Source organism: Narcine bancroftii, chromosome 3 (genome assembly GCF_036971445.1).
Source record: "Narcine bancroftii isolate sNarBan1 chromosome 3, sNarBan1.hap1, whole genome shotgun sequence".
Taxonomy (NCBI): domain Eukaryota; kingdom Metazoa; phylum Chordata; class Chondrichthyes; order Torpediniformes; family Narcinidae; genus Narcine; species Narcine bancroftii.
Window position 1 is genome coordinate 297,236,434 of NC_091471.1, and position 19,904 is coordinate 297,256,337.

General features: G+C 37.7%; 1 protein-coding gene across 4 annotated transcripts in view; it reads right to left on the reverse strand.

Moving 5' to 3' along the window:
* Nucleotides 1-19,904, reverse strand: part of LOC138758958 (protein unc-13 homolog A) — a 290,629-nt gene that overhangs the window by 229,148 nt on the left and 41,577 nt on the right. The gene's annotated exons all lie outside the window — the stretch shown is intronic.

Below are 19,904 nucleotides of genomic sequence, written 5' to 3' on the forward strand. Positions count from 1 at the left end.
CAGAGAAGGCCTTCGACAGAGTAGAATGGAATTACTTGTTCAAAGTATTGCAAAAATTCAGTTTACCGGAGAAGTATATTAATTGGATTAAAGCATTATATAAGGGACCGTTAGCGAAAGTGACAGTAAATGGACATGTATCAAAGCAATTTAACTTAAGCAGGTCAACGCGGCAGGGATGCCCACTATCACCATTATTGTTTGCGCTAGCTATAGAACCACTAGCAGAATCGATAAGAAGAGATAATAATATAAAAGGAATAAAAATAAAAGACAGGGAATATAAAATCAGTCTGTTTGCGGATGATGTGATAGTGTACTTAACAGAACCAGAACTATCAATAAAAGAACTATATAAGAAATTGAAGGAATATGGAGAAGTGTCGGGATACAAGATAAACGTAAATAAAAGTGAAGCAATGCCTATGAATAACGCGGATTTCTCAAAATTTAAGGAGGAATCCCCATTCAGATGGCAAATGCAGGCAATAAGATACCTAGGTGTGCAAATAAACAAAAATCTAGGCCAATTATATAAACTCAATTACAATCCACTAATGAAAAAATTACAGGACGATTTAGAGCATTGGAAAGAGCTACCACTAACACTGATAGGAAGGATAAACTGTATTAAAATGAACATTTTTCCAAGGATACTATACTTATTTCAGGCATTGCCAATACAACTGACAGAAAAATTCTTCAAAGAGTTAAAGAAAATAATAAGGAGATTTTTATGGAGAGGGGGGAAACCGAGGATAGCACTAGATAAATTAACAGAATGGTATAAACAAGGAGGCTTACAATTGCCAAACTTCAAAAATTATTATAGAGCCGCACAATTAAGGTACCTATCAGATTTTTATCAAACAAGGGAAAAACCAGACTGGACGAGACTAGAATTAGATAAAATAGGGGAAAAGATACCTGAACACATATTATATAAATGGGACGAAAAATTGGTACAACATAGAACTTCTCCAGTATTACACCATCTCCTCAATATATGGAAGAAGATTCATGTAGAAAGAAATAAAATAAATTACCAAATACCAAAACTAATATTGACGCAAAATAAGCTACTCCCTTTTACAATAGACAACCTTGCCTTTAGAAAATGGGAAAAAAAAGGGATTAAAAGAATAGAAAATTGTTTTTCAGGAAGTAGATTCTTATCCTTTGAACAAATGAGAGATAAGTACAATATAACTGGAGATACAGCGCTGGCATATTACCAACTGAGATCCTACTTGAAAGATAAATTAGGAAGCAACTTGAGTTTACCAGAGGGAAGTAACCTTGAATATGTGATTACAGATACAATGTTAATCAAAAGATTTATAAAAAATATGTATATTAAACTGCAAGAAAAGGAAAATGAGGAAACAAATGGTAAAACTAAACAAAAATGGGAACAAGATTTAAATATAAAGATAAAAAAGGAAACATGGGAGAAGTTATGCTCTGGAACGATGAGAAATACAATAAATACGAGGCTGCGTATGATACAATATAATTGGTTACACAGACTATACATTACACCGCAAAAGTTAAATAAATGGGACCCAACAGTATCTGATAGATGTTTTCGATGTAAAAAAGAAAGGGGAACAACAATTCATGCAATCTGGACATGTGAGAGAGTAGAAAAATTTTGGGATGATCTCAATCAGATATTAAATAAAATAACAGAAAACAATATACCAAAGAATCCAGAGATCTTTCTCCTAAGTAACATAAAAAATAAAGAATTTGGAATTGACTTGGAAGATGCACAAAAAAGATTTGTCAAGATAGCCCTAGCCGTAGCAAAAAAATGTATTATGTCAACCTGGAAATTGGAAGATAATTTGAAAATACAACAATGGTATATAGAAATGAATAAATGTATTCCATTAGAAAAAATAACATATAGTTTAAGAAATAATATTGAAATATTCGAACAAGTATGGGAGCCTTACATTAAATACAATAGCGAAAACCTACCGGGAACAAACATTACCTAAGTTGATGGAAGGAGAAGAAAAGAAAAGAATGGACTCAGTAGAATTTCTGGTGTATTTTTGTTGAATGACAACATTGTCTAACTGAATTAATGCAACCTAGATTGTATACCTAAAATGGATGAGAAGGGGGGGGGGTGGGGGGGTGGCTTGGGAGGAGGGAGGGGGGAGGGAGAAAAAGTCACTGTAAATGTGTGGAAAAGAAAAAGTGTATATCATGGCTATTGTGATTTATGGTGTGAAAAATAAAAAATTTAAAAAAAAAACTATAATAGGAGAAAAAATATAAAGATAGTGGGCCTTAAGGAAGATGAAGAAGGCAAAGATATGAAAGAATTTATAAAAGAATGGATCCCCAGGGTCTGAGGAATGCCAGAATTACAGGAAGGAATGGAAATAGAAAGGGCACACAGAACATTAGCCCATAAACCACAGCCACAACAAAAACCAAGATCCATTCTCATAAAATTCCTGAGATATACGACAAGAGAAAATATATTGGAGAAGGCAATGAAAAAAATAAAAGACAAAAAGCCACTGGAATACAAAGGTCAAAAATTTTTTTTCTACAGGCACAAGTTTTGAGCTCCTAAGAGGAAGGAGTTTAACGCAGCAAAAATCAATCCTATGGAAGAAAGGCTATAAATTTATGTTAAGATATCCAGCGGTGCTTAAAATAGTTATCCCAGGGCATCAAAGCAGACTGTTCTCGGATCCAGAGAAAGCATGAGAATTTGCAGAACGCCTGCAAAACAGACAGAGAGATGAAGAGATGTAACAAGAACAAGAATGATGACAAACTTCATATAAAGAAGAAGAATAAAGTATAAATAAGAACTAAGAAGGGGAAGTAAGGGGGGAATTTGTTATATGTGAAGATAAAAGACTTTTCTGGAGGGGGTTGGGTGGGAGAGAATAACAGTCACTGCAAAATCAGTTGACGCTTGCGAGTGGGTTTGCAAACAAAATGGAGAGGGAAGGTGTGGTTGCATGACAAGGGATAAGGGGCAACTCAGAGAGGGGAGACATTTGTGGTTAAGGGAATTTTAGATGTGGGAATAGTGGGAATATTTTATGTTTTAGAAGTGTTGTTTTACAGTGTTCAAAAAAAAAGAAATGGATATGGGGGAAAGGTGGTGATGAGGAAGCAGAAAGGAAAAGTAAACAAAGTATGAAATGGCCATGTTGAACTATATGACTATAAATATTAATGGAATACATAATCAAATCCAAAGGAAGAGGCTGTTAAATTTACTGAAGAAAGAAAAAATTGATATAGCATTCATGCAAGAAACACATCTAACTGAAGTGGAACACAAGAAATTAAGGAGCGATTGGTTAGGGCACGTAACGGCAGCATCATATAATTCAAAAGCCAGAGGAGTAGCTATATTAATCAATAAAAATGTACCAATCAAAATAGAGGAGGAAATAATAGATCCAGCAGGGAGGTATGTAATGATAAAGTGACAGATATATTCAGAATTTTGGAATTTGCTCAATGTATATGCACCTAAAGAAAAAGATCAAAATTTATGCAAGTTATCTTTTTGAAGATTGCAGATACGCAGGGGAATAGGAGGGGACTTTAACCTTAATTTGGACTCAAAGATGGATAAAACTGGAAAAAAGACTAGCAGAAAGAACAAAGTAACCAAATTTATGGTTAAATCGATGCAGGAAATGCAACTTTTGGATATATGGAGGAGACAACACCAAAAGGAGAAGGAATACTCATATTATTTGGGTAGACATAAAGCATATTCAAGGATAGACCTGTTCCTGTTGTCAGCCCACATCCAAGAGAGAGTTAGGAAAACGGAATATAAAGCTAGATTGTTATCGGATCACTCACCCCTGTTATTGGCAATAGAGCTGGAGGACATCCCACTGAGAACGTATAGATGGATATTAAACTCCATGCTACTTAAAAGACAGGATTTTAGAGAATTCATTGAGCGACAAATTAAAATGTACTTTGAAATAAATACGGAATCAGTGAAAGATAAGTTTATACTATGGGACGCAATGAAAGCGTTCATCAGAGGGTAGATAACAAGTTATGTAACTAAGATGAAGAAGGACTACAATCGGGAAATAGAACAGTTGGAAAGAGAAATAGCTAGTATAGAAAAAGAATTAGCAATAAGGGAAGATACAACAAAAAGAGAATTGGCGGACAAAAAAAATATGAAACACTACAAACATATAAGGTGGAGAAGAACATAATGAAGACAAAACAGAAGTATTATGAGCTACGAGAAAAAAACAATAAAATACTAATTTGGCTCCTTAAGACAGAACAAACTAAAAGAATGGTATTGGCATCAAGGAAAAAGGACAAACTAATTACATATAACCCAACGGAGATCAATGAAAACTTCATGGAATTCTACGAGCAACTATATCGAACTGAGAACGAAGGGAAAGACAAAATAGATGAATTTCTAGGTAAAATTGAACTACCAAAATAAATTAAGAAAACCATTTGAAATAGAGGAAATACAGGATATATTAAAAAAACTACCGAACAATAAAACGCGGGGAGAGGATGGACTCCCAATAGAATTCTATAAAACATTTAAAGACTTATTAATTCCTCCTCTCCTGGAAGTAATGAACCAGATTGAAGAAACACAAAACATGCCAAATTCATGCAAAACAGCAATAATTACAGTAATACCAAAGATGGGGAAGGATCCACTAACACCAGCATCGTATAGACCAATACTCTACTTAACACAGATTATAAGATAATAGCTAAACCATTAGCAAACAGATTGGCCGACCGTGTACCAAAAATAGTAAAACTAGATCAAACTGGATTTATTAAGAAAAGACAAACAACGGACAATATCTGTAAATTCATTAACTTAATCCATGCAGTACAAGGAAACAAGATGCCAACAGTGGCGGTTGCTTTAGACGCAGAGAAAGCCTTTGACAGAGTAGCATGGAATTATTTATTGAAAGTACTACAGAGGTTCAACCTACCAGAGAAATATATTAATTGGATTAAAGCATTATATAAGGGACCATTGGCGAAGGTGACAGTAAATGGATATATATCAAACCAATTTAAATTAAGCAGATCAACTAGGCAGGGATGACCACTATCTCCCTCACTGTTCGCGTTAGCTATAGAACCAGTAGCAGAACTGATAAGAACAGAAAATAAAAGGGATAAAAATAAAAGCGAAGGAATATAAAATCAGTCTATTTGCAAATGACGTTATAATATACTTAACAGAACCAGAAATATCAATAAAAGAATTACATAAGAAAATGAAGGAATATGGAGAAGTATCAGGGTACAAGATCAAGGCAAATAAAAGTGAAGCAATGCTAATGAATAATGCGGATTTCACAAAGTTTAAGAAAGAATCACCATTTAGATGGCAAACACAAGCAATTCGATACCTAGGTATACAACTAGATAATAATCTAGGCCATCGATACAAACTAAATTATCAGCCATTAATGAAGAAATTACAAGATGACTTAGAGCATTGGAAAGACTTACCACAAACACTGATAGGAAGGGTAAATTGTATTAAAATGAATATCAAGGATAGCGGTAGATAAATTAACAGAATGGTACAAACAAGGGGGCTTACAGCTACCAAACTAAGAATTATTATAGAGCAGCACAATTAAGATACTTATCAGATTTTTATCAAACAAGGGAAAAACCAGATTGGACCAGATTAGAGCTAAATAAAATAGGGGAGAAGATACCTGAACATATACTATACAAGTGGGATGAAAAGCTGGTGCAACATAGGAAATCACCAGTACTGCACCATCTGCTCAACATTTGGAAGATTCACGTCGAAAGGAATAAAACAAATTTTCAACTACCAAAATTAATATTGACGCAAAATCAACTAATCCCTTTCACAATAGATAACCTTTCCTTTAGAGAATGGGAGAGAAAAGGGATAAAAAGAATAGAAAATTGTTTTTCGGGAAATAAATTATTATCTTTTAAACAAATGAAGGACAAATATGGTATAACTCATGGTACAATGTTTGCATACCACAAACTGAATACCTACTTGAAGGACAAGTTACCAGAAGGAAGTAATTTTGAATATGTGATTACAGACACAATGATAATTAAAAGATTTATAACAAACATGTACATCAAACTCCAAGAGAAAGAGAATGAGGAAACAAGCTGTAAACCTAAACAAAAATGGGACAAGATCTAAACAAAGATAAAGAATGAAACATGGGAAAAGCTATGGTCCGGAGCTATGAGAAATACAATAAACACGAGGTTACGCATGATACAATATAATTGGTTACACAGGGTATACACCATGCCCCAAAAGTTAAATAAATGGGACTCAACAGTATCAGACAGATGTTTTTGCTGTAAGAAGGGAACGGCAACAACAGTACATGCAATTTGGGCATATGAGAAAGTGGAAAAGTTTTGGGAAAATCTAAACCAGGTATTAAATAAAATCACAAAAAGCAACATACCAAAAAACCCAGAGATCTTTCTTCTAAGTAATATAAGTAAAGAACTTGGACTCAATTTGGATGGAGCACAAAAAAGATTTATTATGATAGCCTTAGCTGTAGCAAAAAAATGTATTTTGTCAACCTGGAAATTAGAAGATAGCCTGAGAATACAGCAATGGTACATAGAAATGAATAAATGTATTCCATTGGGAAAAATAACATAATTTAAGAAATAACATCACATTATTCGAACAAATTTGGGAACCGTACATGGAACACAACAGAGAAGTCCTATTGCGGACCTCCACCGCCTAAAATGACAGAAGGAGAAGACAAAATGAACTGACCCAGTATGTAAAAGTTGAAGACACAAATTTCTTGTTTATTTTCATTGTGTGACGACATTGATTAATGGGTTTAATGTATCATATATGTTGAATGTTGAGTGAGTGGGAAGGGAGGGGGGTGAAGGAGGGAGGGAAGGGAGGGAGAAAAAGGGGAGGAAATTACACTGTATATTCAAGAGAGAAATGTTTGTGTGTATTTTGGTCAGTATGGTTCATAGTGTGAAAAATTTAAAAATTTTTAAAAAGTGTACACCATTCTGAAGAATTGTCATTCCTTCTCTTTTATAATGCATTTGTCAGCAGTAAGTTTAATTCGAGCTCTTCTTGTTCTCTCCATGGCCTCATCTAGATGAAGGACATGAGTTTTTCAGTCTCTGCCAAAGACCTAGATGTCATCCGCAATGCTAACAGAACCTTTATCTCATCGATCTTCTGTTGGAAGATGGCCTGGGTCACCTTTAGGCCAAAAGGAAGTTGCAGGAACTTGTAATGACCAAATGGAGTATTGAACATTGTCAGTGATGTTGATTCACCACCTAGTTTCACATTCCAGTATCAATTCTTAATCTAGCTTGCTAAAGATTTTGGATCCTGTTAATTCTACTGTGATGTTTCTAGTTGCAGTGTTGAGTAGTGACTCCTCTTTATTGCTTGATTTAAGTCTTTAGGGTCCAGACATATTCTCAAGTTGCCATTTGGTTTATCTTTGACCACTATGAAATTTACCCAGTCATTCAACTCAGTCACTTTGGCTGTGACTTGCATCCTTTCCATGTCCTTTAGTTCTTGCTCCAGCTTATTCTCAAGCTCTAGAGGTACTTTCTTTGGAGCATGAACAACTGGTTTGCAGTTCAGATCTATGGTGATGTGATATTCAAAGTATCCAAAGCATCCAACTGAATCATCAAAGCATTTCAGGTACATGCTCATGATCTCAGCCTTGTTTGTGACTGGAGGTCATTTCTCTGTTGATCCTTTTGGATTGACAGATCAACTGCAACTCCCAGCAGCTAATTGCTGGTCCATCTGCATCTTTTTTTTTTAAAATTTTTTATTTTTCACACCATAAATCACGTTAGCCATAATATACACTTTTTCTTTTTCACACATATACAGTGACTTTTTCTCCCCCCCACTCCCTCCTCCCAAGCCACCCCCCAACCCCCCCCCCTCATCCATTTTAGGTATACAATCTAGATTGCATTAAGCCAGTCAGACAATGTTGTCATTCAACAAAAATACACCAGAAATTCTACTGAGTCCATTCTTTTCTTTTCTTCTCCTTCCATCAACTTAGGTAATGTTTGTTCCCGGTTGGAATACATTTATTCATTTCTATATACCATTGTTGTATTTTCAAATTATCTTCCAATTTCCAGGTTGACATAATACATTTTTTTGCTACGGCTAGGGCTATCTTAACAAATCTTTTTTGTGCATCTTCCAAGTCAATTCCAAATTCTTTATTTTTTATGTTACTTAGGAGAAAGATCTCTGGATTCTTTGGTATATTGTTTTCTGTTATTTTATTTAATATCTGATTGAGATCATCCCAAAATTTTTCTACTCTCTCACATGTCCAGATTGCATGAATTGTTGTTCCCCTTTCTTTTTTACATCGAAAACATCTATCAGATACTGTTGGGTCCAATTTATTTAACTTTTGCGGTGTAATGTATAGTCTGTGTAACCAATTATATTGTATCATACGCAGCCTCGTATTTATTGTATTTCTCATCGTTCCAGAACATAATTTCTCCCATGTTTCCTTTTTTATCTTTATATTTAAATCTTGTTCCCATTTTTGTTTAGTTTTACCATTTGTTTCCTCATTCTCCTTTTCTTGCAGTTTAATATACATATTTGTTATAAATCTTTTGATTAACATTGTATCTGTAATCACATATTCAAGGTTACTTCCCTCTGGTAAACTCAAATTGCTTCCTAATTTATCTTTCAAGTAGGATCTCAGTTGGTAATATGCCAGCGCTGTATCTTGAGTTATATTGTACTTATCTCTCATTTGTTCAAAGGATAAGAATCTACTTCCTGAAAAACAATTTTCTATTCTTTTAATCCCTTTTTTTTCCCATTTTCTAAAGGAAAGGTTGTCTATTGTAAAAGGGAGTAGCTTATTTTGCGTCAATATTAGTTTTGGTAATTGATAATTTGTTTTATTTCTTTCTACATGAATCTTCTTCCATATATTGAGGAGATGGTGTAATACTGGAGAAGTTCTATGTTGTACCAATTTTTCGTCCCATTTATATAATATGTGTTCAGGTATCTTTTCCCCTATTTTATCTAATTCTAATCCCGTCCAGTCTGGTTTTTCCCTTGTTTGATAAAAATCTGATAGGTACCTTAATTGTGCGGCTCTATAATAATTTTTGAAGTTTGGCAATTGTAAGCCTCCTTGTTTATACCATTCTGTTAATTTATCTAGTGCTATCCTCGGTTTCCCCCCTCTCCATAAAAATTTCCTTATTATTTTCTTTAACTCTTTGAAGAATTTTTCTGTCAGTTGTATTGGCAATGCCTGAAATAAGTATAGTATCCTTGGATAAATGTTCATTTTAATACAGTTTATCCTTCCTATCAGTGTTAGTGGTAGCTCTTTCCAATGCTCTAAATCGTCTTGTAATTTTTTCATTAGTGGATTGTAATTGAGTTTATATAATTGGCCTAGATTTTTGTTTATTTGTACACCTAGGTATCTTATTGCCTGCATTTGCCATCTGAATGGGGATTCCTTCTTAAATTTTGAGAAATCCGCGTTATTCATAGGCATTGCTTCACTTTTATTTACGTTTATCTTGTATCCCGACACTTCTCCATATTCCTTCAATTTCTTATATAGTTCTTTTATTGATAGTTCTGGTTCTGTTAAGTACACTATCACATCATCCGCAAATAGACTGATTTTATATTCCCTGTCTTATTTTTATTCCTTTTATATTATTATCTATTCTTATCGATTCTGCTAGTGGTTCTATAGCTAGCGCAAACAATAATGGTGATAGTGGGCATCCCTGCCGCGTTGACCTGCTTAAGTTAAATTGCTTTGATACATGTCCATTTACTGTCACTTTTGCTAACGGTCCCTTATATAATGCTTTAATCCAATTAATATACTTCTCCGGTAAACTGAATTTTTGCAATACTTTGAACAAATAATTCCATTCTACTCTGTCGAAGGCCTTCTCTGCGTCTAAAGCAACTGCTACTGCAGGTGCTTTATTTCATTCTACTGCATGAATCAAGTTAATAAATTTACAAATATTGTCTGTTGTGCGTCTTTTTTTGATAAATCCAGTTTGGTCTAAATTTACCATTTTCGGTACCTGTTCTGCTAATCTGTTTGCTAATAGTTTAGCTATTATCTTATAATCTGTGTTTAGCAAAGATATTGGTCTATATGACGCTGGTGAGAGTGGATCTTTCCCTTGTTTTAGTATCACTGTAATTATTGCTGTTTTACATGAATCTGGTAAGTTTTGTGTCTCATCAATCTGGTTGATTACATCCAGGAGGGGAGGAATTAATAAATCTTTAAATGTCTTATAGGTCTTTAAATGTTTTGTAGAATTCTATTGGGAGTCCATCCTCTCCTGGTGTCTTATTATTTGGTAATTTTTTTATTATCTCTTGTATTTCTACTGTTCCAAATGGTTCTGTTAATTTATTTTGTTCCTCTATTTGTAGTTTTGGTAGTTCAATTTTAGTCAAAAATTCATCTATTTTCCCTTCTTTCCCTTCATTTTCAGTTCAGTATAATTGTTCATAGAATTCTCTGAAGTTTTCCTTAATTTCTTTTGGATTATATGTAATTTGTTTGTCTTTTTTCCTTGTTGCCAATACCATTTTCTTAGTTTGCTCTGTCTTAAGCTGCCATGCTAAGATTTTGTGTGTTTTTTCACCTAGTTCATAATATTTCTGTTTTGTCTTCATTATATTCTTCTCCACCTTATATGTTTGTAATGTTTCATATTTTATTTTTTTATCCGCCAATTCTCTTCTTTTGGTTGTATCTTCCTTTATTGCTAATTTTTTTTCTATGTTTACTATTTCCTTTCCAACTGCTCTGTTTCCTGATTATAGTCCTTCTTCATCTTGGTTACATAACTTATTATTTGCCCTCTAATGAATGCTTTCATTGCGTCCCATAGTATAAACTTACCTTCCACTGATTCCGTATTTACTTCAAAATACATTTTTAATTGTTTTTCAATAAATTCTCTAAAATCCTGTCTTTTAAGTAGCATGGGGTTTAATCTCCATCTATACATTCTTGGAGGGATGTCCTCTAGCTTTACTGTCAGTATTAAGGGTGAATGGTCCGATAGCATTCTCGCTTTATATTCTGTTTTTCTTACTCTAACCTGCATACTAGCTGATAATAAAAATAGGTCTATTCTTGAGTATGTTTTATGTCTAGTCGAGTAGTATGAGTATTCCTTTTCTTTTGGGTTTTGTTTCCTCCATATGTCCACAAGTTTCATTTCTTGCATTGATTTAATTATAAATTTGGTTACTTTGTTCTTCCTGTTAATTTTTTTCCCCGTTTTATCCATATTTGGATCCAAATTCAGATTGAAATCCCCTCCTATTCGTATGTTCCCTTGCGTATTAGCTACCTTCAAAAAGATATCTTGCATAAACTTTTGATCTTCTTCGTTAGGTGAATATATATTAAGTAGATTCCAAAGCTCCGAATATATCTGACATTTTATCATAACATATCTCCCTGCTGGATCTATTATTTCCTCTTCTATTTTAAATGTCACATTTTTGCTAATTAATATAGCCACTCCTCTTGCTTTTGAATTATACGATGCTGCTGTTACATGTCCTACCCAATCTCTCTTTAATTTCTTGTGCTCCAATTCAGTTAAGTGTGTTTCTTGGACAAATGCTATATCTATTTTTTCCTTTTTCAGTAAATTTAGTAGTTTCTTCCTTTTAATTTGGTTATGTATTCCATTAATATTTAAAGTCATATAGTTCAGCGTAGCCATTTTATATTTTGTTTATCTTCTCTTTCCGTTTTTCCATCATTACCTTTCCTCCTTTTCCATTTCTGTTTTCTTATTTTCAACTCTTTACAAGACAACATTCCTACAACATCCAACATTTTCCTTATTCTCCTATTTCTATCTTCTTTATCCCCAATCTCCCCTTCCCCTCCTGAGTTGTCCTTTATCCCTTGTCGGACAACCACATCTCGCCTCTCCATTTGGATTTGCGAATCCACTCGCAAGCGTCAACTGATTTTGCAGTGACCGCTCTTTTCCCCCACCCAGCCCCCCCCCAGAAAAGATTTCACTTTTCATATGTCACAAAGGTCACTCTTTTAATTCCCTCCTTATTCTCTCTATTCCATTACCTTCCCTTATTAATTCTTGTCTATACTATCTATATTTTCCTCTAATTACAGATACTTTCACGTATGCACATTGTCTCTATTCACTCTTATACCTCTTTACCCGCATAATATCAATCGTGGTCATTTTTACCCTCATTACCCGTCTTCATCGCTCAGTCTATTTTTGTCTTTACCCACATACATATCAATCGTGATCATTTTTACTCTCATTACCCGTCTTCATCCCTCAGTCTATTTTTGTAATTGTTCTGCAAATTTTTGTGCTTCTTCTGGATCCGAGAATAGTCTGTTTTGTTGTCCTGGAATAAATATTTTCAATACCGCAGGATGCTTCAGTATAAATTTATACCCTTTCTTCCATAAAATCGCCTTTGCTGTATTGAACTCTTTTCTCTTCTTTACGAGTTCAAAACTTATATCTGGATAAATGAAGATTTTTTGCCCTTTATACTCCAGTGGTTTGTTGCCCTCTCTTACTTTTTCCATTGTCTTCTCCAGTACCTTTTCTCTTGTAGTATATCTTAGGAATTTTACTACAATAGATCTTGGTTTTTGTTGTGGTTGTGGTTTAGAGGCCAATGCTCTATGTGCCCTTTCTATTTCCATTTCTTGCTGTAGTTCTGGACATCCTAGGGTCTTAGGGATCCACTCTTTTATAAACTCCCTCATATTCTTGCCTTCTTCATCTTCCTTAAGGCCCACTATCTTTATGTTATTTCTTCTGTTATAATTTTCCATTGTATCTATTTTTTGAGCTAGTAGTTCTTGTGTCTCTTTAGTTTTTTATTAGATTCCTCCAATTTCTTTTTTAAGTCTTCTACCTCCATTTCTGCTGCTACTGCCCGTTCTTCCATCTTGTCCATTTTTTCCCCCATTTCTGTTAAGGTCATATCTATTTTATTCACTTTCTCTTCTGTGTTGTTTATTCTTCTTCTTAAATCATTGAATTCCTGTGTTTGACATTCTTTAAATGACTCCATGTATCCTCTAACAAGAGAAATTATATCCTTTACCTTGCCTTTCCCTTCATCTATTTCACTGTATTCTTCCTCTTCTTCTTCCTCTGGGTTGGCCATCTGTTGTTTCTTTGTTGCCCTTTCCTTCTCTTCTTTCTTGTTTCTATTGTCTTCTGTGGTCTCTTCCTGCTGCAGGTGTTCTGCAGCTGTCGTTGTCGGCTGAGAAGATCGACTCCCCAGCTGGTCCCCCCTCCCGTCGGTGTGTTTTTTTTCATGCGCGGTTGCGCACTTTTACTCGGCTCTGCGAGCCATTGTTGTAGTTCTTTTTCTACCGACCTGAGGTAGCGGGCTCCTCTCTCCACAGCGGGCCTCTTCGGACAGGTAAGGCCTTCACCTTTTTCCTCCGTTGTCTTCTCTTCCTCTCTTCTTACCGTTGATTTTGATTTTTCTTCTTTTGTCTCCATCTTCTTTCCACCTTTATACTCACTTTTCTTTAACTTTTATTTCTGTGCCTTTGTATTTTCTCTTGTTTTTCCCGACTTTTCTGGAGAGGGCTGGAGTTCTCCGTCCGGCCACTACTCCATCACGTGACTCCTCCGTCCATCTGCATCTTCCACGTAGAACGAACAGAGGTTGTTCTTTCCCTTATGGCAGCCATTGATCTTAGCTCTCCTTAGCTGCTTGATAATGGGTCCACCATAGGCCGTTAATGTGACATTTGCTGTTTTCAATGCACACTCTTTTGAATATCCTTTTATTAGGTTTTCTGGGAAAATCTGGCAGTAGTGTCAGAGTGGAAGCACGTTGCTTTCTGGTCCAGTGTCCAACTTCACCTTAATTATTGTTCTGGATTGTCCTCTGTATTTGGATCCTTGTGTGCATCTCACCCGACATCTCCTTAAGGTATATGGATTTTATGTCCAGTATCTGGGTGTTGGAGTCCTCTTTGTTGTTTTCTTTTATGTGGCAGATCTTCTTGTCTTTTTTCTTCACTAGTATTATGGTTTCCTTCATTCCAAACTTGCACATCTTCGCCCAGTGGTTTGCGTTACCAAAGGCTCTACGTTCATAACTATATACGGGGCATTTGTTTTGGTCATTGAAGGGGTGTTGTCTGCCACACCTCCTGGACATCGGCACTTTTCTTATTGTTTATAGCATCAACCCTTCCTTCTCTTTGCTGTGGGTGGGTCTGCATAGATAGGGATTTCATTTGCATCCTCATGGTTTCGAAGGCTCTGTCTGAATCTATAAGCATCGGCCAGCTTCAAGCTATCCTTGATATCAGGATGGGCACTCCTCCATATTAGTTGATCATCTAATCCTTAAATCCTCTATAATCCTTAAAACCTCTATATTCTTAAATCCTCTATATCCTTAAATCTGCATTTTGCCGAAATAATTTTTAATCTAGTGAGGAAGTTATCAACAGTCTTATCAATCTCTTTCATTAAGCCTTAAAATTCATAGCATTTAATTCAATGATTAGACCTGGGTTCAGGGTGAGAAGCAAACTTTGCAAATATCTGCTCTGGATCATTTTTCTCCACCTCTGTAAGCTCCCAGCTATTAAATAAGTCAAGGCTTTGCTCCCCTGTCCAGAGAAGTATATAACCGACCTTCTCCTCGGCTGTTGCATTTTTAAAATAACTTTTGAATGGTAAATTGCACTTCTGCTGAAACTTTTTAAACAATTCAACATCGTCTTCAGCCTCCCAGGCCGTCACTGGGTGAACTACTGTTGCTCCAGCCATTTTTTTTTCCCCCTCTGTTTTCCCTTCATATTTCAGTGACTTACAATCAATTGCATGGTTTTATACCGCTGCCACCATGTTATGTCTCGAGTTAATGGGAGGCTTCTTAAATAACTTATAGAGATGCGACATTTCATTAATAGAAGATACTTTACATACTTTTATCTTCCACCATCTAAGGAAAAACTGTTCACACACTCTCATACACATACGTCACACAGTGGGGTACTACAGTTATTACAGTGAGAAGGGTGTATTCTTACGTGGTTACAAAATAGTTCACATTATCCCAACTATAACAACAGATCCCATGCCCCAGGACTTTCTGAATGTGTCTCTCATAGGAGACTGTCAAATGCCTTACTAAAATCCATACACATGACATCTGCTTCATCAATTTCTTTTGTTACCTCCTCAAAAATCTCAATTAAGCTCATGAGGCATGACTTTCTCTTCACAAAGCCATGCTGGCAACCCCCAAGCTCCTCCAGCATTTCCGTTCCTTTCTAGGTTTCAGCATCAAGCACCATACGGTGAAATGCCAAAACCTGAACTAGATTTGACTATTTGGGTTTAGTGTAGGACAGCATGGTACTGCAGCAGTCAGTATCGTGACCACAATAACTTCAGGTACATTCCAGCTTGATCCATTTCTCAGGTACTATGTGTAGAGTTTGCATGCACCCTCCAGTCACATTGTTTCCATCAATTGCACCAGTTCCCCCACATTACAAGAACATTTTGGTACTGTGACAACCTATAAATTGCCACTGGTGTCAAAAGGCACAAAAAAAAGGATTTGATGGGTGAGTGCAAGTTGCAGGCAAGTAGGGAACTAAGAGGAGAAATGGGACCAATAGATTGCTTCCCGGGGCCAGCATGGATCCAATGGCAACCTCCAATATCTTTAAATGACCTCAAGCATGGGCTCATTCAATATTTTTCATACAAATTTCAGAACAATCCAACAATTAAATCTACCAAATACAAAATTAAAAATTGGTAGAGTAAATACAAAGAATAAATGTGATCTTTTGTTGTTAATAACCGGGTACCTTGTGCTTCTCTAGAAATGAAGCATCTTCTTCAATGCAAGTGTGTGTTTAATATGTTATTTAAAATAACATCTCCATCTGACTGCATAAGAGGTCTTGGGCAAACTTGCTAGTTAACCCCAAGGGTTTTAATTCTAAATCTACAGCATCTCTATACCAACTGCACTTTTCAAGTTATACTTTGGGTTCATAATCTTTGAGCTAAACACGTCTACTTTGTAACCAAAGATTTTAAATGGCATCCAAAAACATTAACAGTAACCTACTCCACTCACTTTACACATAAGACTGTGTGACAAGGTATGATAATAACACCATCTATAAATTTGCCAACGATACCACAGTTGTGGGTTGTAGAAAGGCAGGGATGAGTCATCATACAGGATTGAGATTGAAAACTTGGCTGAATGGTGTCACCAAAAACAAGGAGCTGATTGTTGACTTCAGGAAAGGAAAGCCAGAGGTGTACAATCCACTGATCAGAGGTAGAGAGGGTTAGTTCTTGGAAGTCACCATCTTGGAGAATCTTTCCTGGACCAACGCACCAATGACATTGTGAAGAAAGCAGGTCAACACCCTGACTTCTGCAGGTGTTTGCAAGAGTTTGACATCAGAAACCATGGCAAATTTCTACAGAGGTGTGGTGGAAAATGTGCTGACCGGCAGGATCGCTGTCTGATACGGAGACACCAATTCCTGAGCGCAAAATCCTCCAAAAGGTAGTGGACATAGCCCAGGACATCAAACCCCATTTCTGAGAATATCTACAGAGAACATTGCTGTTGGAGAGCAGGAGCAATCAAAGACCCACACCACCCAGCCCATGATCTGTTCTCACTGCTGCCATGAGGAAAAAAAGTATAGATGTCACAAGGCTCTCACCACCAATTTCAGGAACAGCTGCTAGCCCTCCACTATCAGTCTCCTCAATGACTCATTTGTCTCTTAGTTGTGCACTTTATTGATTTTCTTTTCTATTTTCGGTATTGCACACAGTTTGTTTACATTCATTAACAGTTTACAGTTCTTTATTTCTTTAAATGTATACACTGTGTACAGTTTTTTTTGCACTACCAATTGGTGCTAGTTCTGCCAGACCTGCAGGAAAAGGAATCTCAGGGTTTTATGTGAAGTCAAGTATGTACTCTGACAATAAATCTGAAAATGATCACATTATACTAATTTCTTTCTTTGGCTTGGTTTTGCAGACGAAGATTTACGGAGGGGTATGTCCACGTCTGCTGCAGGCTCGTTGGTGACTGATAAGTCCGATGCAGGACAGGCAGGCACGGTTGCAGGGGAAAATTGGTTGGTTGGGGTTGGGTGTTGGATTTTTCCTCCTTTGTCTTTTGTCAGTGAGGTGGGCTCTGCGGTCTTCTTCAAAGGAGGTTGCTGCCCGCCGAACTGTGAGGCGCCAAGATGCACGGTTGGGGAATTATATCAACAGGTTATATCATGTCAAGAATATTTTGGGTTTATTCCTTCTTTCCCCCCAACTTTTTGTCCTTAATGATTTTTTACAGATTTAAAAGAAATAATTTGCAGAGGTGCCACCAGAGGTGGCAGTTAAGGTAGAAAGGATTACCATGTTCAAAACAATGTGGATGGTTGCTTGGATTTTAAAAAATCTTTGACTATGATTCTTTAATGTATCAATTTTTTGTAAGTTTCTTCTTGACACTCCATGCCATAACTGAATCTTCCAACTTATTGACCACGTTGACCCACTTCATTATGATATTCTTGTAAATTTTCTTCAATTTTTTTTTTAAACATATCTCTTCATTTCTCTTTTAACATATTCAAATTGATATTCTCTACATCACCTTTGTTGACTTCACCAAAGCCTTCGACACCGTGAGCAGGAAAGGGCTTTGGCAAATACTAGAGCGCCTCGGATGCCCCCCAAAGATCCTCAGCATGGTTATCCATGCACGAAAACCAACAAGGTCGGGTCAGATACAGCAATGAGCTCTCTGAACCCTTCTCCATTAACAATGGCGTGAAGCAAGGCTGCGTTCTCGCACCAACCCTCTTTTCAATCTTCTTCAGCATGATGCTGAAACAAGCCATGAAAGACCTCAACAATGAAGACGGTGTTTACATCCGGTACCGCACAGATGGCAGTCTCTTCAATCTGAGGCGCCTGCAAGCTCACAGCAAGACACAAGAGAAACTTGTCCGTGAACTACTCTTTGCAGATGATGCCACTTTAGTTGCCCATTCAGAGCCAGCTCTTCAGAGCTTGACGTCCTGTTTTGCGGAAACTGTCAAAATGTTTGGCCTGGAAGTCAGCCTGAAGAAAACTGAGGTCCTCCATCAGCCAGCACCCCCCCCCCCCCCCCCCCACATCTCCATCGGGCACACAAAACTCAAAACGGTCAACCAGTTTACCTATGTCGGCTGCACCATTTCATCGGATGCAAGGATCGACAACGAGATAGACAACAGACTCGCCAAGGCAAATAGCGCCTTTGGAAGACTACACAAAAGAGTCTGGAAAAACAACCCACTGAAAAACCTCACAAAGATAAGCGTATACAGAGCCATTGTCATACCCACACTCCTGTTTGGCTCCGAATCATGGGTCCTCTACCGGCATCACCTACGGCTCCTAGAACGCTTCCACCAGCGTTGTCTCCGCTCCATCCTCAACATTCATTGGAGTGACTTCATCCCTAACATCGAAGTACTCGAGATGGCAGAGGCCGACAGCATCAAATCCACGCTGGTGAAGATCCAACTGTGCTGGGTAGGTCACGTCTCCAGAATGGAGGACCATCGCCTCCCCAAGATCGTGTTATATGGCGAGCTCTTCATGGCCATCATGTCAGAGGTGCACCAAAGAAGAGGTACAAGGACTGCCTAAAGAAATTTCTTGGTGCCTGCCACATTGACCACTGCCAGTGGGCTGATATCGCCTCAAACCGTGCATCTTGGTGCCTCACAGTTCGGCGGGCAGCAACCTTTGAAGAAGACCGCAGAGCCCACCTCACTGACAAAAGACAAAGGAGGAAAAACCCAACACCCACCCCAACCAACCAATTTTCCCCTGCAACCGTGTCTGCCTGTCCCGCATCAGACTTGTCAGCCACAAACAAGCCTGCAGCTGACGTGGACTTTTACCCCTCCATAAATCTTCATCCGCGAAGCCAAGCCAAAGAAGAAGAATAGACCCATATTGTAAATCCATTTTTTGACTCATTGCTTGCAACTGGTTCATCAGTTGCCTGCCAATACCTTGTCCCTTAACTTCAGGTACCTTTACGTGCATAATTTCTTCCTGCAAATGAGCCTGTTGATATTGTTCTTCTGCCTCCTCCTCCTCCACTTGCTGTCTTTGGTCATCTTCTTCCTGCACCACATTGCTAATAGATGAAAAAATGGCCTCTTGCTCTGCCTCTAAACACAAAGGAGGCAGATTTGTAGTTCAATGCTGGTGAGAGCAGATTTATCAGTTTCCCACTGTAGTTCTGCTCATTCCAGACTTGCTCTTTTCAGTCTTGTCATTCAACGGTCTTCTTCTTATGCTGGCGCCATCTTCTTTGGCTCCTCAGAGAACTCGTGCCGCCGTCGCTCTTGTCCTCGTGCCGCCGTCGCTCTTGTCCTCGTGCCGCCGTCGCTCTTGTCCTCGTGCCGCCGTCGCTCTTGTCCTCGTGCCGCCGTCGCTCTTGTCCTCGTGCCGCCGTCGCTCTTGTCCTCGTGCCGCCGTCGCTCTTGTCCTCGTGCCGCCGTCGCTCTTGTCCTCGTGCCGCCGTCGCTCTTGTCCTCGTGCCGCCGTCGCTCTTGTCCTCGTGCCGCCGTCGCTCTTGTCCTCGTGCCGCCGTCGCTCTTGTCCTCGTGCCGCCGTCGCTCTTGTCCTCGTGCCGCCGTCGCTCTTGTCCTCGTGCCGCCGTCGCTCTTGTCCTCGTGCCGCCGTCGCTCTTGTCC